At 37.8% G+C, this 21,262-nt stretch overlaps 3 non-coding genes across 3 annotated transcripts; all 3 read right to left on the bottom strand.

The window, feature by feature from the left end:
- Positions 1-14,655: 14,655 nt before the first annotated feature.
- TRNAM-CAU (transfer RNA methionine (anticodon CAU)) lies at positions 14,656-14,727 on the bottom strand. Its single transcript has one exon. It is a non-coding gene; the product is annotated as a tRNA-Met (tRNA).
- A 2,995-nt stretch (positions 14,728-17,722) lies between these two features.
- Positions 17,723-17,794, bottom strand: TRNAM-CAU (transfer RNA methionine (anticodon CAU)). The gene has a single exon. It is a non-coding gene; the product is annotated as a tRNA-Met (tRNA).
- A 560-nt stretch (positions 17,795-18,354) lies between these two features.
- Positions 18,355-18,426, bottom strand: TRNAM-CAU (transfer RNA methionine (anticodon CAU)). Its single transcript has one exon. It is a non-coding gene; the product is annotated as a tRNA-Met (tRNA).
- Positions 18,427-21,262: the final 2,836 nt, after the last annotated feature.

Below are 21,262 nucleotides of genomic sequence, written 5' to 3' on the forward strand. Positions count from 1 at the left end.
CTAAGGGCGACGTTTTATGCTACTACTCAGACTAAAAGATTTACAGTTGAGTAAAAGTTATAATAACTGCAAGCAACTATTCTTTTATTTTTTTAAACTTATTACTGTTATTCATATTCCTACGCAGCTCCAACTTTTCGGTGAGAGTGCTCCATAAGTGCGTGAATCCAAATCAGCATTTATCCAGCATAGACTATGGGCCTGAGAGGAGTTCCTAGCCCAGTACTGGACTGGCAATGGGTTGCGATTATAACGATGATCAGGAAGGTATACCTAGCGGTTTTCTACACTAATATTATAAAGAGGAAAACTTTGTTTGTTTGTTTGTTTGTTTGTTTGTTTGTTTGTTTGTTTGGTTGTACTGAATAGGCTCAAAAACTACTGGACCGATTTTAAAAATTCTTTCACCATTCGAAAGCTACATTATCCACGAGTAACATAGGCTATATTTTATTTTGGAAAAAAATAGGGTTCCGTAAGATATTTGGGTTTTTCGGACACAAGGTGTAAAAAATCAACCAGAAAAGTTACTTATTTTGCGTACGCTGCCTAAACTATAAAAGATAGAACCATAAAATGTTCTAATTAATTGTAGATCTTATAAATATCTTCAAAAAAGTCCGCGACACACTATACCCATCTATGTCGAGTGAGGCACAGCAACCATTTTTTTATTTAAAAATCTTGAATTTTTTTTGGACTACATTTAAACGCGTTTATTTTACTCATGCTATTAATCCTTATCAAAATAAATGATTTCATCACTAAGAACAGTTTATGGAGATAATATTTGGTCTTTGAATGATTAAAATTGGACGTTTGGTTTTGAAGTTATGGCGAAATTAAAATATTACGATTTCTGCTGCACGGCCCGTTGCGAAGTGGGCGTCACCAAGGCGGGGGTGCGCGTGCGGGAGGGGAGTTTAGATCTATGAGTAAGGTACCCGCGCGGCTCCCGTAAATGACGCGGTTCGAAAATTCCACCCGAGCGAAGCCGGGGCGGGTCATCTACACTAATATTATAAAGAGGAAAACTTTGTTTGTTTGTTTGTTTGTTTGTTTGTTTGTTTGTTTGTTTGTTTGTACTGAATAGGCTCAAAAACTACTGGACCGATTTTAAAAATTCTTTCACCATTCGAAAGCTACATTATCCACGAGTAACATAGGCTATATTTTATTTTGGAAAAAAATAGGGTTCCGTAAGATATTTGGGTTTTTCGGACACAAGGTGTAAAAAATCAACCAGAAAAGTTACTTATTTTGCGTACGCTGCCTAAACTATAAAAGATAGAACCATAAAATGTTCTAATTAATTGTAGATCTTATAAATATCTACAAAAAAGTCCGCGACACACTATACCCATCTATGTCGAGTGAGGCACAGCAACCATTTTTTTATTTAAAAATCTTGAATTTTTTTTGGACTACATTTAAACGCGTTTATTTTACTCATGCTATTAATCCTTATCAAAATAAATGATTTCATCACTAAGAACAGTTTATGGAGATAATATTTGGTCTTTGAATGATTAAAATTGGACGTTTGGTTTTGAAGTTATGGCGAAATTAAAATATTACGATTTCTGCTGCACGGCCCGTTGTCTACACTAATATTATAAAGAGGAAAACTTTGTTTGTTTGTTTGTTTGTTTGTTTGTTTGTTTGTTTGTTTGTTTGTTTGTTTGTACTGAATAGGCTCAAAAACTACTGGACCGATTTTAAAAATTCTTTCACCATTCGAAAGCTACATTATCCACGAGTAACATAGGCTATATTTTATTTTGGAAAAAAATAGGGTTCCGTAAGATATTTGGGTTTTTCGGACACAAGGTGTAAAAAATCAACCAGAAAAGTTACTTATTTTGCGTACGCTGCCTAAACTATAAAAGATAGAACCATAAAATGTTCTAATTAATTGTAGATCTTATAAATATCTACAAAAAAGTCCGCGACACACTATACCCATCTATGTCGAGTGAGGCACAGCAACCATTTTTTTATTTAAAAATCTTGAATTTTTTTGGACTACATTTAAACGCGTTTATTTTACTCATGCTATTAATCCTTATCAAAATAAATGATTTCATCACTAAGAACAGTTTATGGAGATAATATTTGGTCTTTGAATGATTAAAATTGGACGTTTGGTTTTGAAGTTATGGCGAAATTAAAATATTACGATTTCTGCTGCACGGCCCGTTGTCTACACTATCTACACTAATATTATAAAGAGGAAAACTTTGTTTGTTTGTTTGTTTGTTTGTTTGTTTGTACTGAATAGGCTCAAAAACTACTGGACCGATTTTAAAAATTCTTTCACCATTCGAAAGCTACATTATCCACGAGTAACATAGGCTATATTTTATTTTGGAAAAAAATAGGGTTTATTATATAAAGAGGTAATGTCGTTAAGTTTGTTTGTAGGGGGTAATCTTTAGAACTACTGAACCGATTTTAAAAATTCTTTCACCAGTAGAAAGCTACATTATTCCTGAGTGACATAGGCTATACGGGATCTTTAAAAACCTAAATCTACGCGGGCGAAGCCGCGGGGATCAGCTAGTTTATAATATAAAGACTTGAGCTGAGAGATCCTTTTATGAAAAAAATGTTGGTCGAACGGGGAAAAAGTAATCATTTGGACTCATCCTGGCGAGTGGAGAATAATCGTTAACAGAAAGCCGCTTGCAGGCCGGTATCTTGGCAAACAGACGCGCGTCTATCGCAATAATGAATGCATTGGCCGTCACTACGTACCTACTGATTGCACTAAAGCGACGTATGCGTCGGTTCTTTTTGCATGTTCCAGTCTTACTAACAGGAAATGTTGCGTTCCCTTTACGAAAAAAATGTTGGTCGAACGGGGGAAAAAGTAATCGTTTGGATTCATCCTGGCGAGTGGAGAATAATCGTTAACAGAAAGCCGCTTGCAGGCCGGTATCTAGGCGCACAGACGCGCGTGTATCTCAATAATGAATGCATTGTCCGTCACTACGTACCGATTGCACTGACGACTATTTTTACTCGAACCTGTCCACGTCTGTCATGAATAAAATGTAATGAAGTGGCTTTGTTGTTGAAATATTTAAGCTTCGCGTAGGTTTATAAAATTCTGGTAGGTACTAGCTGGTGACCGCAATTTCGTCCGCGTGGAATTAGATTTTTGAAAATTCCTTGGAAACTTTTTTGATTTTCCGGGACAAAAGTTACTATATTTCTGTCTCCGAGTGCAAGCTATCTCTGTACCACTACCGAGCAGGTGAATCCAGCAACTTCACCTACATGGATTTTAAAAACCCCGTGTGAACTCTGAGTTTCCGGGATAAAATATAGCTTATATCCGTTTCCAGGATGCAACCAAATTGCTAAATTTCGATGGATGGGCCGTGAAATGGTAGTGCAGATAGTTAGACGGACAGACAGACACACTTTCGCATTTATAATATCAGTATGGATTTAAATCACAGTATTTCTGAAATTTTAATTAGGTACCTAATAGAAAGGAGTCATTAATCTCAGCAATGAGGAATACATGCACAGAGAGAGTTCTGAAAAATGCGAAGACGGAAAAATAATAAAACTAAAAAATACTGCTTTCACTTTTCTCAAAAATGAGTTAAAAATCTAGTGTAAATTAGAATCTCTAGATTACTAAATAGATAACTATAAGAAATAGTATTCCCATAAAATTCTTGGTAATACAGTAATCCTTAATTTCTCTTGTATCTAAATTTTTCACTTTATGTCATCTTTCTTGCCTAACTATGGTCCGTACAAAGTTTTTCACACTAATAGGTAAGAATTATATTCTAATCTATTAGCATTAAAATAAAATAGACACATACTCTATATAGTTTCACTTGATATCTTTGCACAGAGACAATTATTAGCATATGCTAATTGGAAATTAGTAAGAAGACTCTCCATAGTTTCTCCGTGCGCTGGGCCGCCATCATGAATGAAGACACATTTGCCAACGATGGCAAATCCAGCGGAGTTATTTGATTTATTCCGTGCGCGGAATTGAAAATTTGCATCGGGAACCTTTTAGGCCTGAGACACACACAATCCGCGACGAAAACGTGCCAGCGCGAGCGTGTCCAAGACGATTCCTAACAGTTATAACACAAGAATCATATAGGAATGTCTAGCTGTATATTGTACTAACCACAAGGAACGCACCTTTAAACTGTTATTAGTGAAATAAATGAACAAATTGACTTTTGTTGGAGTTTATTCATTCCATCAGTTAAAATCATCATCATCAACCAATAGACGTTCACTGCTGGACATAGGTCTCTTGTGGGGACTTCCACACGCCAAGGTCTTGCACCGCCTGAATCCAGCGGCTCCCTGCAACTCGTCTGATGTCGTCCGTCCACCTAGTGGGGGGTCTTCCAACGCTGTGTCTTCCGGTGGTTAGTTAAAATACTATCTACTAATCCCTAAAATTATCCGACAATGTACTATGCCAATATGCTATAAAATTAAAACATTACTTTTGCTGTCCTAAGCAGCAAATAGCAGGCTATTTTATGCCTAAACAACATCTGCCGTAGAAATTGAATATTAAATTACAAAAGTCTGCCGAGTGCCCACGATTCTTGGTTGTACCATGCTGTTTCATGGTCTGCCACAATGTCACACTATTATCCTTTGGCGCAAATGAAGTATTACACTCATGTTGTTGTCGTCGCGCAGTGCAATGCGCTTCATAACAATTATTTGTAGTAAAAATCGTACACACGAACGCGCGCGTTTCGTGTGATGCCCTGCCGTACAGTTTCCATCGCACTTTGTGTTTATTTCAGCCTTTTATTTATAAGATCTAATCAAGTTGCTGCCAAATGTATATTACAGATTTGTATCAGATAAACTTGTACATATACCAAGATTTATCGCTCCGTAGGGCTTGACTTATAGTTGTTGTATTAGTTCATGAGTTTCTGAACTAATTTTTCACTCTCGCCGAGTTATGATGGATGAAAGCAGGGGGCAGTAAATTTTCGTTACAAGTCGAGACTTAAGTAAAGCATAAAATTAAGAATCTATGTATAAAAGCAAAACCTGACTGAACCTGAAGTCGCGGGGAATAAGCTCGTCTTCACAATATTAAATTGTAACTCACTTTACGTAATATCCGCTTCGGGAAACATAGCATAGACTCTGAGGAATGGACTCCAATTCCAGTCAGTCACAAAAAACCTGTTGATTGTCCTTTAAAAAAAAAGTACTGTCACGAAACTTAAAAAGGAACTTCATGGGGTTATTCAAGGGGGCGGACCAACAAACTCCTGAAAGGCCGGCAACGCATTGGCGGTTCCTCCTCTCCTCTCATCATGATCAACAGCCGGCTCACTACAGAGCACGGGTCCTCTCAGGTTGAGAAGAGTAGTCTACCACGCTGGCCAAGTGCTGATTGACAGACTTCACACACCTTTGAGAACATTATGGAGAACTCTCAGGCATGCAGGTTTCCTCACGATGTTTTCCTTCACAGTTAAAGCAAGTGAAATTTAATTACTTAATACGCACGCATAACTCCGAAAAGTTAGAGGTGCGTGCCCGGGATCAAACCCCCGATTAAGAGGCGAACTTCCTAACTACTAAACTATCACAGCTATCTAGTAATTAATATTTTAGCTTATTAGGTATTTTGACAAGCTGCAAGGACAAGTTACCAAAAACATAAATATAAGTAATACTGTTTTCTACCTATAAATTTATTGTTTCCAATACATAACATTATATAGTACATTTCCGCCAGAGATTGTAAAAGGCTTTTTAGGCAATTACGGAGTAAACCACTTTCCCGGGAATCGATCTATCGACGTTACCGACGTCGTGATGTCGCGTCGCGTCGCTGGAACAATCTTGCAATTTGTAAAATATTTGGAATAGTCTCGTCTGCGCCCACCAACGAACCACCGAACACACAGACCGCGCGATTATTAAGCCTTTATTCCATTTTTTTTATGTACCTGTATACCAATTTTCGTGAGCTTTTAGCCACGAATTTGTCGCTGTAGATTTTAAACGTTAAACAGTAATCATCTGCTGTCAAGAGTCAAGACGCTCGTATAATTAGATACCAAACATCACAAGGTAAGTTCATTTGACTCTCAATTATTTTGTAGATTTCCGCCGTAATCGCGTAATCGCGCTGCATGCACGGACTGCCAACGCCATTATTTTAATTTCGTGATATCTCCTAAGATATTATTCTAAATGAAGTGATACAAATTGCAATTTTGGTCTAAATTAAACACTTGTGTGTAAACCAAAATTCGTCATCTCAAGAGATGACGAAAAATTTTGATAACATTTTACTATGATATTAAAAGTGTTAAATATTGGGAAAGGCACCAGGGATAATTAAATAAGACAACAGGATTACGTACTTTGTCTCCGGCGCTGCACTTATGGATGCACTAGGGTTTTAGATTTCTTCTGTAGTTGCCGTCACACACTCACGACACTTGCTGGCCAGCGGATAGTTTTATTCGGATTTTATTGTTCACATTTTTGTCCAAAACTTAAACCTTTTTGGAGCAGCGTGGGCTCGCGTTCGAGTGCTTTTCGCCATCTTGGATTTTTTATTCGGTTGCGTTCCATTCCACGCGGCTCGTAATTTGGAGGGAATTTTGAATAGGAAAGGAGATAGATTAAATAAAATAAATGATATATTAAGAATAAAAATAAAAGAACCTGATTTGTTGTAACAAAAACCAAACATTCTCCCCCCGAGAAAGGCTAAAAGCCTTTATCCCTTAAACATTGTATTAACTTAAAGGAAGCCGACACAGTTTGACAACAGGTCGGACCAAAGAACCAGTGGACGTTAATAATTTTACCACCCTAACTACCCCATCTCTCCCAGGTAGCAGCTCGTTAATTCTAGCAAGCCTCCATTTAAGTGGCGGCAAATTCTCGTCCTTAATTAAGACTAACTCTCCAACGGTAGGAGGGTCAGTCGTGGCAGTCCACTTGTTTCGCATTTGAAGGGTGTGGAGATACTGCTCACTCCACTTAAGCCAAAACCGCTGGGACATTGCCGTAACCAACTGATAGCGGTTTAACCGAGAATCCGGAATATGATGCCAGTCATACTCGGGAACTGCCAAAAGCGACCTGCCGATAATAAAATGAGCCGGAGTCAAAGCTTCTAACTGATCCGGGTCTTGAGATAAAGGGCATAAAGGCCTGGAGTTCAGCACAGCCTCAATTCTGACCACCAAAGTTACAAATTCCTCATGCGTTAAGGTTTGATCTCCCACAACCCTTTTTAGTAAGGTCTTAGCCGACTTAACAGCACTTTCGAAAAGCCCGCCAAAATGCGAAGACGCGGGGGGATTGAACTGCCAAATTACTCCCAATTGGCCAGCTTGATGGGTCAAATTATCTTGCACTTCCTGAGTCCGCAAGAACCGCTGTACCTCATCCAGATGACGGCTGCTTCCAACGTAATTTCCCCCACCGTCTGATCTTATCCGAAAAGGTAAACCACGCCTCGCCGAAAAACGGGAGAAAGCCGCTAAAAATCCTTCCGTTGATAAATCTCCGACCACTTCCAAATGTACTGCTTTTGTAGCAGAGCAGACAAATACGCACAAATACTCTTTTAAGACCTTGGCTTTTCGTAAACGAGAAGATTTAATTGCGAACGGACCCGCAAAATCCGTTTGCACCGTATGAAACAATCCAGTGGCATTTATCCGGTCAGCTGGTAAGTCCGACATAAAAGGCTCGGCTGGCTTGGCTTTAGTCTTAAAACACTTTACACACTTAAACAACTGGCTTCGAATAGCCTGCCGAGCGGAAATGACCCAGAATTGTTTTTGTAGAATTGCCTGAAGGGCAGTTGCTCCCACATGGCAACATCGCTCATGATGATGCACAATTATCAATGATGTTAGGACGTGAGACTTGGGCAAAAGCAACGGATGCTTAGCCTCGAAAGGTAAACTAGATCGTTCAAGTCGGCCTCCCACCCGAAGTAGTCCTGAATCATCAATAAAAGGGTTCAATCTTCTTAGGCCCGTGGAACACATTCGTTTGTTAGAAATCGCTTCAATATCCTTGGAAAAGGCGTCTGCCTGGACTAACCGAACAAGCCGTTCTAAAGCTTGTTTACGTTCTACCACTGTTAGGGGACCCGTGATTCGGCTAGTCGGTTTTTTACAGTTCGACGCAAACCGAATGCAATACGCGGTCACCGCTATTAACGTGGACAAAGAGCTGTACTTGGCCATGAGAGATGTATCCGATACAGCAACCGCCGACACAGTGACGTTACCGCCCCTCCGTAAACCGGGCAATGTGTCAACCGGATCCACCAGATTAACCGGCCAATCACCTTCATCCGACAACAGCCACGGTGGACCCCACCACAGGTCATGAGACCGCAGCTCGTGCCCCTTACAGCCTCGGCTGGCAACATCTGACGGGTTCCCCTCCGAGGGCACGTGTCTCCATTTAATATCCAAACCACTGTTGTTGATTTGGGTCACTCGGTTTCCTTCAAACGTTTGAAGCCGATGAGGTGGATATTTCAACCACGAAAGAGCTATCGTGCTATCCGACCAACCAAAAATGTCATGCACGACAACTTTATCGTTAATAGAATCTAAGACGTATGTTAGCAATTTGACTGCTAACGCTGCCGCCGATAGTTCCAACTTAGGTATGGTTAGTTTACTCTTTATAGGAGCGACCTTCGATTTAGCCATCATTAAAAAGATCCGAACCTGACCACTCGTAGTCACAGTACGAATATAAACTGCGGCGCCAAAAGCCTTTTCCGAGGCGTCCGAGAACCCATGTAACGAGCAATGAACGACCTCGTCAGCCAACACAAACCGATTTATTTTAAGATTTTCCATGGCGGGGAGGTGATTAAATATGTGAGTCCATTCCTTGATAATTTCTGGCGTTGGACATTCATCCCAGGTTAATTTCAGCAGCCAAATCTGCTGTAACAACAGTTTCCCTTGTAAAATCACAGGGGTTATCCAACCCATAGGATCAAACATACGAGCGAGGACGGACAAAATGGCTCTTTTTGTCCAAACCACGTCTGGATCCAGATTAGTATGGTAAGTAAAAGTATCCGCAACCGGATTCCATTGAATTCCTAGGATTTTTACATAACCAGGACCGTCCGTGTCAAATAAGTGGGGTTTCTCTCGATGATCTGACGGAATATCCTCCAAGAGGTGTTCGTCGTTTGACATCCATTTGCGCAGTTCAAATCCGCCCAAGAACAGCAGGTGAATTATGTCCTTCTTTAACCGTTGAGCTTCAGGTAAAGTAGGAGCTCCACTTAAAATATCATCCATATACACGGATGTTTGAAGCACGTGAGCTGCCTCTGCTAATCCGGAAGAATCCATCTCGCCTTGGTCAGACTCGCCTTTAGGCGTACGTGACTCATCCTCCGCGAGCTGTCGTAGAGTCCTTATAGCTAGATACGGACTACATTTCATACCATAAGTAACCGTTGTTAAGGCAAACAATTGCAAAGGTAGCTTCGGTGATTCCCGCCAAAATATTAACTGGTACCTTTGATCTTCCCGTTGAATCTCAATCATACGGTACATCATCCTGATGTCCGTAGAAAACGCAATTTTGTGGAGCCGAAACCGACAGATAACCTGCATAACGTCATGCTGTAATTTAGGACCGGCATGAAGGCAATCGTTCAGAGAAACCCCCGTTGATGTAGGACAGCTGGCGTCAAACACCACTCGAATTTTCTCCGATCCCGCTTTAAATATCCCATGATGAGGAATTACATAATGAGATGCTTCAAGATCTCCACTGAAAGGAACCATGTGCCCCAACTGCTGGTACTCCCGCATGAAGTCCACGTATTTGCTGCTTAACCCCGGATTTGCCTGGAGCCGCTTCTCCAAAGTGTGAAACCGTCTACGTGCTTGGTTTTGAGAGTCCCCCAACTCAGGATGATCCGCTAGAAACGGTAGCCGCAGTGCGTATCGTCCTGTTGCATCCCGTTGGTGGGTCTGTTCAAAGTGAACTTCACATGGCTCTTCTTTCGGATTCTTCATCTTGACAGGCACCTCCTCCACCTCCCAAAATTTCTCCAATATAGCATCCGTGTTAGCAAAATAAACTTGTACCGAGGATTTAGATTCCCTATTAACTTGACATGCCCCCTGTAAAATATAACCAAATATGGTATTCATGGCCCATGGCAACCCCTCAGGTCGGATAATCTCTCCACCCAGAAAAATGTCCCCCAGGAGATCCGCCCCAATGAGCATGTCAATTTTGGCGCTTTTAAAAAATTGATCATCAGCCAAATGCAGCCCCGGATAGCAGTCCATCAACTGACTGGGTAATGACCAACTAGGCAGATCATCCGCTACCTTATTCAATACCAAAGCGGTTGTCACCAACACTGGGTTATCAACGTGACGTGGGGTAATCCTGACTGTAACACAGCCTTTATACCCGGATAACAGGCTTCCCCCTACCCCCCGTACATCCACAGAACCCGATTTTTGAACCCTCAATCCCAACCGGGATATACATTTTTCCGAAATAAAGGTACTTTGGCTACCGCTATCCAACAAAGCACGGACTTCATGATAATTTCCATATTTGTCCAAGATATGCACCAAAGCTGTAGACAATAAAACCGTGCGCCGAGCACCTATCGCTGCTGAATGCAAAACATTAACCGCATCTGACTTTCCCACATTCGGTGAACCCAATTTAGAACCCCCCGTACCCGGTGGAGCCGAACCAGAGTCAGTAGAGCCGCTCCCTACAGACCCCTCATCCAAATGAAGCAAAGAATGATGTTTCCGAGAATTACAGGTCCCGCAAGATAATTTGACCTTACATTCATTAATATGATGCCGATGAAAACACCGAAAACACAACCGTTTTTCAATAATAAAGTTTTTCCGTGCTGCTACATTCAGCTTATTAAATTTCTCACAGTGATTTAAATAATGAACCCCGTTACATAGAATACACTGAATCGACTGTTTTTGCGTTTGGTTTCTTGAATAAGCCACGTGCACTTTATGCTGCTGAGTAGAATTTGTTGAGCTGGTACCCCTTGAACTTGAATTAGTAGTCTCTAGAATTTGAACCTCCTTGGTTAAAAAAGTGATTAAATTTTCAAAGGTTGGCAACCCCTGGCCTCCCCCAAATTTATCTTCGAATTGACGCTTAAGCGTAATGTCTAATTTGTTTAAGTTAATATACAACAGCAAATAGGACCATTCTTCCGTCGGGAACTTTAACTTTTGCAGTCCTTTGCTAGTCTCCATCAACACATTTAAAAAAGATTTTAAAGAACCCAAATTTTTTGTTGCCGGAGACGCCGACATCATAGTGTGAAGTAATTTATCGGCCTGCAACCTTGGGTTGCCATACCTTGACTTTAAAATATCCAGCACAACCGGATAATTTTCCCCGGTAATTGACAAATGTTGTACCAAACTCTTCGCCTCTCCACTCAGAGCCCCGCACAAATAATAGATTTTTTGTGTGCTAGACAACTGATTATCATTCCCTACCATTGCTAAGAACAAATCCATAAAATACTCATATTCCTCTATCTTACCACTAAAGCTTGGAATTTGCACCTTAGGTAGTAACAGATTCGGTTTATACGATTGATTTGTTGAATCATCGCTTTTACTTGCAGTCGCCCTTGGCAGCTCCGAGTCCTCAAAAAGTTCGGCATATTTCGCCTTAGATGTATAGTAAGAATTACTAATTTCTTTGAACACTAACATGTGTTTTTCCTGATCAAACTCCGGTCCCGATTCCGCTGCCAATTGGACATGCAATTCCTGAAAATCCTCAAATAGTTTTTCCAAATCAGCACATCTAGCTTTAAATAAAAGCTTATTTTCATTTGAAGCCAACACCACCTGAGAGAGAGAGCGTATTGTCTCAAAATTAGAAACGGTCATATCATAACGCACTTTAGTCATTAACTTTTTTCCACCCATGGTTCAAGTTTAATAATTAATTACCTTAATATTTTAAGACTAAAGCAACCCTAATTAACCAATCAAAGCACCAATGATTAATTCCAATATTAATAAACCCAAGACAATTTTCCAAAATTAGCTCAGTGCGGAACCGCCCTTATTTTCAAAAATAGAAAATACCTAATAAGGACAACCACAAATTACCATTATTAGGGAAACATGCGTCCCACACATAAACTACAATTTGCAATACACCTGCACTAATGTGAAGCAACCCTTATTTCCAACGAAATACCTAATAGGTGAAATCTATCCTAAACCTATTAGGGAAAGTGCTCCTACAAGAATTCCAAAACCTTGAATAAATCTGGCTAGTGTGGAGCGGCCCTTATTTCCAAAGAAATATCTAATAAGCGAAATTCCGACCAAAGCTTATTAGAGAAAAATGCTTCCAACAACTAAACCAAACATTTTAATAAACGCGCACTAGTGTGCCGTGACCCTTACTTCCCAAGAAATTCCTAATAAGCCAAAACATAACCCTTAACTTATTAGGGAAAAATTATTCCGAAAAAATAACCAAACCTTTTAATACGCCCGTGTGTAGTATCCCTTAATTCCAATTTGAACAGCTAAATTCCTAGAATCCGCGCTCGCCCCACGCGATGACGCAATCCGATTCCCAAAATAGAAATTTAACCATAAATAGCCCCTACGCCATCTTCGTTTCTATTTTAAAGTAGAAACGAACGAAAGCATGCTTAGCTTTTGTTACACAATTCTAAGTTCTAACAAGAGCGTCACACGGTGCTATTTTAAATGTAGATATATATCGTATTATATACTACAACCATTTAAATAAGGGATTTATTATATACTACACTCGATATAATACACATATATCGTAATAAACATGGCTTGTAGAGTGTATTTTCGTGAACTTTACCCCGATTGACCCAAGATATTCCCGTGTGACGATATGCAACCCCATAGGATAACTACCAGTTTTTTATACACCGAAAATTCGATGCATTCGCGAACGAAGGACCAAATGTTAAATATTGGGAAAGGCACCAGGGATAATTAAATAAGACAACAGGATTACGTACTTTGTCTCCGGCGCTGCACTTATGGATGCACTAGGGTTTTAGATTTCTTCTGTAGTTGCCGTCACACACTCACGACACTTGCTGGCCAGCGGATAGTTTTATTCGGATTTTATTGTTCACATTTTTGTCCAAAACTTAAACCTTTTTGGAGCAGCGTGGGCTCGCGTTCGAGTGCTTTTCGCCAGCTTGGATTTTTTATTCGGTTGCGTTCCATTCCACGCGGCTCGTAATTTGGAGGGAATTTTGAATAGGAAAGGAGATAGATTAAATAAAATAAATGATATATTAAGAATAAAAATAAAAGAACCTGATTTGTTGTAACAAAAACCAAACAAAAAGCACCATCGACCTTTGTTTTAGACCACATTTGAAAAACATAAAAATTGTTATTGTGAACCTACCGTAAAAGAGAAATATATGTTACCGCGGATTTTTTTAGAACTATTTAAGAGGAACAATTCCACCGAACATTGTTTTCCTGTAACTTTAACTATTTACGCAGCGCACGCCACGAAAGCTTACAGATGAGACGATTTTTTCTCTAAGTTTTTAAAAATAAAAGCCTATATCACTCAGAAATAACGTAGCTTTCTACTGGTGGATGAATTTTCAAAATCGGTTCAGTAGTTTCAGAGATTACTCCCTACAAACAAACTTACAAACATTAGCTCTTTAAAATATTAGTATAGAACTATAGGTAAAGTGTGGTCCAAAATTTACTTATCTTAGTCATGAAAAGTGTGATAAAATCTATGAGTCATGCACTATGCAGTATCAATCTTAAAGCTGCTTATCTCTTGTGTTCGTATGTATGCGTTCGGATTACCGCAAAAAATGCTTTCTCAACTACTTATCTGTGTGTCGCGGGTGGTCTCAAACTCAGACATTTCAATAATGACGGTCTCCTGGCGCAATGTGGCGGCTCTTTACGGGTGGGACGGGAAAAAATGAATTGCAGGAATCAGTTTAAAGTTTAAACACAATAAAAGCCAAAGTCGAGCAAATATGCTGAGACTATTACTTCGTTGAAATTGGTTGCGTAATCCTATTGTACCTATGTAGACGGGAATCGTAAACATTATTGCTTTGAAATGATAAGCATGCCGACTATGGGATATCCCAGGTAGGTAGTTTCAATTCGGGTTGATCGTCAAAAACGCCGCTCTCAAATTAATAAATATAGGCTACTAGCTAATGCCTGCGACTTTGTCCACGTGGATTTAGGTTTTTTAAATCCTCTAGGAATTCTTCGATCTGCCGAGATAAAAAGTAACATAATAGGTATTATTGTTATGTCCCTGTCAAAACGTGTCCCTACCTACGCTTTATACACGTTTTTTACTATATCAATGCAAAAAATCACGTTCACATCCGTTCGTTGCTCCTTTGCAGCGTGATTGACGGACAAACCAATATAATAACACACTTTCGCCTTTACAATAATATTAAAGTTAAGTAGTGATATGCTAAAATGATTCGAAAAATTAAAAATCTGTACTTATAGTAAAGTAAAGTTTTTTTGAAATGGATAGATAAATTGCAAAACGAAGTAAAAGAATCTTGCAATTAGATAGCAGAGCATGGTTTCGATCCACGGACCTCTGGGTTATGGGCCCAGCACGCTTCCACTGCGCCACTCTGCTTGTGCTAGACCTTTGCCAAATAACCTACCAGATCCAACTTATTTATTTAAGAGAAAAAAAGGCGCGCTATATTGCAAAAAAACAATCTATGAGTTTTGTGCACATGTGCCCCTAGTCTAGCAGTTAGATTCTATGATTTGGTTTAAAACTAAAATCATTGCCCTAAAATGAACAAAATTGAAAAACTAGCTTGTCAAAGAAAGTTTTTAATAAAACAAAAGTTTTTAAGAAAAATTTTAATAGTCTTTAATAAAAACATAATTGTTTTTATAAACATAATTGTTTTTATTCGCTCAAGAGGCCGCAAAGAGTGACGAGCCAGGAAGCGAGATACTTGTTCGCAAGTTCGGGTGAGGTTCTAGGGCTAAAGATGCGTGCTTGTCTTGAAATTATCTATATTAAAAGTGGAGGGGAAACTGATACCACAAAGGCATTCCATATGCTACCGGTTCAAATCAGAAACGATATTATTTATCTATATGACGTATCTAACTGTTTTCATAGCCCCACTATGACTGTTTATGGTCGACATTTGCAAATTATAACATAAACTAGTATCTAACCGGCTATTTCAATATTTATGCACCTAGAATATTTATTTTAACTCATAAAATATAGTGATCTAATTTGTTGATTAGTGCATAAATAACTCCAATTTACACAACGAATTTAATATTCAGCTTTGTAATATGATATTACTATCTCAATTAATACATATTTAACAAGCATTATGCTGTACAAACTATGACTGTGTGTGTTTTAAAACGTAAAAATTATTACCAAAAATCTTACAGTACACCAAAAGGAGTAGAAAATATTATGATAAAAGCTAAAGTAGACGCCTATTTTTATCTGAGACCGATTTTTATCCAACAACGTGTAACTTAATGTTATCCCTAAGCAAATTGTCGTCCATTTTAATTAACGTATGTTCACTCGCATGTTTTATCGTTCCATCTGTCAAATATCGGATTGTCCTGTATCCTATTGTCGCCGACTAAATCGAACCAACTTTAATCAGTTTTCTACGATACCTACATATAATTGACTTAATTATGGTAAGTAATGTCGGATGAACTTTGGCTGAATGAGGAAGGATGAGAAACGGTTGTGACGGGTGCTCATTAGGTAGGTAGGTATTTCTAACAGTGGATGTCAACCGACTGTTGTTGATGATGAGTCTATGTGTACTTACAATCTCGTATCAATACCAATAATAAAAAATATTTTATGTACATTTTAATAATTCGTTTGTACAATTTTATTTATCACAAAAAGCGTAAGCATCAAAGCTTCTTTGCATTGAAAAAGGGAAGCATAATTCTCAGATTCCATTTCACAACTCACTTCCCGTCAAAAATATTACACGTGTGAATATTTTGGCGTCTCAAATAAATCATGGCCGATTTTATTCACAATTTAGCAACATAAGCGGTCTTGTCGACGTCGGAATCAAATTGCACTACATCATGAATAATAACCAATATTTTGTTTGTATATTCCATGTTGCGACTTGTGTAATTTTCTTATTTTTTCAAGGGGAGTGTTTCGTGAGTGCGCCTCATACATACGAAGTTTTGTTGTTATTTGAAATTTGAATAGTTAAGCAATTGAACTTAATGAAATTTTGTAGAACGCTCTTCAAATTATTATCTATATCGTGTCTATGGGTTTTCAGATATCCTTGAAGATATTATAAAAATTTTAGCAATCGATGCAACACATCTCTCCCGCTGATTTTGCTCCACTTTTTCGATGAAAAAGCCGCGAGTTACTGTTCTCTCGCTGATTGTGCTTGGGCTGCAGTAAAGTAATGATCGTTTTGTGTCTAAACACAGTTTCAAGCTTGTTTGTCGTAAAATATCTAAAAATATGAATCCAAGCCGTCTTTTTATTATAATAAGGACGTGAAAGAAAGTTTTTAGTACCAAACAAAAATTTTATAGCAAATCCACGATATTTTTCCCCCCAAAATAGATCAAACGCGTTCCTATAACTAAGGTATTTAGTTTTATGTGATGGTATTTTATTGATAATAATCATGAATATCAACGCTTTATTACACGCTCATGATATACACAATACGTAATAGAAAAAGTACTTGTATAAATATTAAACATATACAAAAGCAAGGCCTAAACTTGGGTAAACTTGTGGAAAAAATGTTTCAATGTTTCTCTCAAAGACTTATTTTTTATTACAGAACGTACAATTTTAGCTCCTTCTGCAATTCCAATTTTCATGCTCCAAAAACAAAATACTTATGTACCTATCTACTACTCCTACTTACTAAATATCAGTAAGTAATTGCATAATTAAAAAAATATAATGCCTAAGTTGTAATTAAAGACATTTTGGTAAGTTAGCAAAGAACATTTCAATAGGGTCATGGGCTGTAGCAATAAAATGACGTTATTTTTTGTTGATTTTTATTCATTTTTAAAATAGGTTATTAATTAGTGACGTCATAAAAGCGTATTTTTTAAAATTATTCTCTTTCATAATGAATTCTAGCCCCATACATGTACCGCTATACAAAAAATCTGTTAATTTTATTACTACAGTCAAAGACCCTAATGCATAATAAAATATAGTCCTTCGAGTGAAATTTTTACACGAAGCGTGTACCTATCAATAGACAAAACATAACGAGAAGTTTGCATAGCTTTCCGCTGACGAAGTAACGGGTATTAGGTGTTCCAATAAGAATGGGAAGATTTAATACCGGATAAATGCAAGGTGTGTTAATTAACAGTAAGTAGAAAAGCAAACTGTTTCCGACTTGAGTTTATGAATCCTGTTAGTGCTTTTTTTATATCCCAAAGCGGTGAGAAATGAGAATGTATGCTTGTTTGATGTTTATTTTATTAAGTAGACTGTTGAGTTCTAATTTTAAAAAGACAATCTTTTTCTGTTTAATAATAGAAAGAGCAGTATTAAAGGCTGTAAATTTTATGCGATATAACAAAAAAAAAGCAAAAAGTATATTAAATTTTAGCAGAGCGTGGTTTCGATCCACGGACCTCTGGGTTATGGGCCCAGCACGCTTCCACTGCGCCACTCTGCTTGTACTAGGCCCCTTCAAACTACCAATAGTGACAAAATTACTCGTTTTTCACATTATTGTACAGCCGAAGTCACAAAAGATGGTGAGCACCTTATCTCCCAGTTAACCTTAGGAACTAGGAATGCGTGAGAGGTGTTGTCAAAAGCAATGGCTAGTAAAAAAAAAATTTATTACCTCCAAGTATAAAAATAATATTAATACTAATATTGTGTAAGTAAAAAAAATATTAAAAAAACCGACTTCCAAAACCACTACAAAGTAAAAAATAACTTTTGTTTCTACACGTGTATGTATGTTGAAGTCGGGCGAGCTTCACACTTTGATTTTTAGTTTCTTTTATTATGCTCGCCCGACTTCATACATACATACACGTGTGGAAACAAAAGTTATTTTTTACTTTGTAGTGGTTTTGGAAGTCGGTTTTTTTAATATTTTGATTTTACACAAAAGTAATGACTAGTAAAATATTAACTCTTAATTAGTTTTATTTAAAAAATTTAAAAATAATATTAATACTTACTACTATTGCGTAGTATAAATAATGCAAAATAGTGTGATATTAGCAGAGCGTGGTTTCGATCCACGGACCTCTGGGTTATGGGCCCAGCACGCTTCCACTGCGCCACTCTGCTTGCGATATTTAACGACAAAACTAATGACCAAGTTAAAATTTCCTATTCGTATTGACTACGTCTAAGACGCATTGTATTGCACAAGTATTGCATCATATTATATCAGTAATATAATGATTGAGCTGCTATTACTTCACAGTTCACAATGAATAGGTATATTAGACACGTAAAAATTTGATATCAGCTTAACAAAAAAACTTTTAGCCTTACCATGAAAATACCAATTCTTATCTAACCCAAATCTCACAAGTTTCATCCCCGGAATTAGGTTTCCAGAGGTCGCAAACCCTGATCCCAAATCGTATTACAGAAGTTCAGTGAAGTAATTTAGTTTTTCTTATAGAACGGATTAAAGTGTGGTAGTCGGGGCCATAAATCTGTGGATTAAACTAACCCAACGGAGATTGCAATCTGCCGTCCGCAAGCCATCGATAATTGTAACGATATAGATAATCGAGGAAACGGAGAAAACGTTAAGGATGGCTTAGATAAAAATGTAATTGAATTTAAAGTTGAATTGAACCTATGCACTTTTTTCTTTCTTTATTATTCTGAGAGGAGACCCGTGTTCAATAGTAATAGTGGCAATAGTGGTAGTGGCAATGGATTGAGCGTGACTCATGATGATGATGACGACGACTTTTTTTACGAGTTGAAAGGCTCTTAATCACTACTATCTAAACATATCAAAGGAAAAGCTGACTGACTGACTGACTGACTGATCTATCTACGCACAGTTCAAACTACTGACGTTTTATTAGACGGATTGGGCTGAAATTTGGCGTGCAGACTGCCCGACGTAGATATCTGCTAAGAAAGGATTTATGAAAATTCAACCCCTAAGGGGATAAAATAGGGGTTTGAAATTGCCCACGTGGACAAAGTCACTGGCATAAGTTAGTGTATAATAAATGCAAAAGTGCGTTCCTTTGTTGGTTTGTCCTTGAAGCATGCCGTAACCAAGTGATCGACGTGATTGTTTGCATGGATTTAGTTAAAGACCTGAAGATTAATATAAGTATAATATTAATATAAAATAATTAATAACATTTAGCCCGGAAAAATCTAAGTCTCCCCGGATTTTTTAAAAACCTACTTTCACTCGGATAAATTCGCGGGCATAATTTTAATAATTAATTAAATATACCTGTTTAGATAATATGTTAATTAAAGCAAGATTCGTAGACAAGCAGATAATAATAATCTAACATGGCAATAAAAACTGTTCAGCTAGCAGGTGTCCCATTTTTTCCACGTAGGTTCTTTCTTATAGTATGTCTTTAATATTAAGAGCAAAGTCTAGACAGATAAATTACATTTTATAAAACTGAAACCACATTAACTAGAACTATGAAACGAGATTTTCGGAAGACTTCACTAAAGATAGATAATGTTTTACTTAGCAAAAATATGTATAAAAAAATAGAAGGTGAGAATGAAAGTGGACATACTTTAAGTTATAAAGTTAAGTAAGATTATTAAAATTCTCAAGATAAAAACACTCACACATACCTACCTACTTGTCGTTTCAAAAATATGAAATATCATTTGACTCCCGTTGAAGGAGATTGCAAACAAACCAAAAACACATAAAACCATAAAATACGCTCCTTAAACTGTTTGAGTGCTGTTCGTAAATTCAATTGCCATATTGAAATAAATTGCGTGTAATCTTATACCCAAACAGCCGGAAAACAACCGAATGAGCAATATCAAGTTACACCCAAGAATGGTCTCACTTTTGGTTTTTTTTGTTAGCCCTGTCAAACGATTTCTGTAGAAATTTGAGCATATAGACAACCGATAATATCTCTGAACCCGACCCGAATACAACCTTTGTTTGTGCTCATAAATTATTAGCCAACACACAAAACCGACTAATTAATTTAAATGGTAAATTGATATTATGATTGTCAGAAGAAACATTTTACGATTCCGTATTCTGTATGGAAGTCAATTACTGGTATTAGTTACATTAATTACGATATTTTACAGCTGCAATTTAGTTTTATTGCCATTGGAGCATTTTATATTTGAGAACTGAAACACCGTATACCGGCGTATCGTAAAGGAATTATTACGGTATCCCTTAATATCACGTTATAAAACGTTAGCCAAAATAAAACACAAGTTGGATAGATTTAGTTTATAACTATGTTTTTCTGTAATAAAAAAGAGAACAAACAAAACAGACATCATCATAATCGACCTTTTTGTATTCAAATTCAGTTCGATTTCATTTTAAACACCGTCATTGCCGTGGCAGTATTATGGTCGTCTCAATTCTTTACATAAGTCTCTCGGTACTAACCTTATCCAGCAGATGTAAGGGTAGAAGATGTAGCCGATCCAGGCATAATATTGGAAGAATCAGAAGATGAAGCCGATCCAAGCGTAGTTGTAGAATCAGCACACCCAAGAAGATGTACCTGCCCTATTTGTTCTGCAGAATTGGAAACAAACCCTTTGGCTTCGACCAATTGTGGGCACGTATTTTGCTTGAAATGCCTTGAAGAGTATTTAAAATATACTAAAAGTTGTCCCACTTGCAGAATTTAGGTTGACCAAAATGAATATCATCCAATCTATTTAAATTATTAAGCGTTAACTTGGAGGTATTTATAATATAGTTTAATTCATTAGTATAGTTTAATTATAGTTCAGACTCTGCCGAATACATAACATCGATCTTCTTCCCCGATGACAACGTCCTGGAAGACACCCCGAAACACACCGAAATCAGAGGGCGCACATCCATCCAAAACGACGGGGGCATAGACGATCCTCACTTTACCGAAACTGAACTACAGCACGCAGTAAATAGCTTCAACCCAAA

This window comes from Maniola hyperantus, chromosome 16, assembly GCF_902806685.2.
Source record: "Maniola hyperantus chromosome 16, iAphHyp1.2, whole genome shotgun sequence".
Taxonomy (NCBI): Eukaryota; Metazoa; Arthropoda; class Insecta; order Lepidoptera; family Nymphalidae; genus Maniola; species Maniola hyperantus.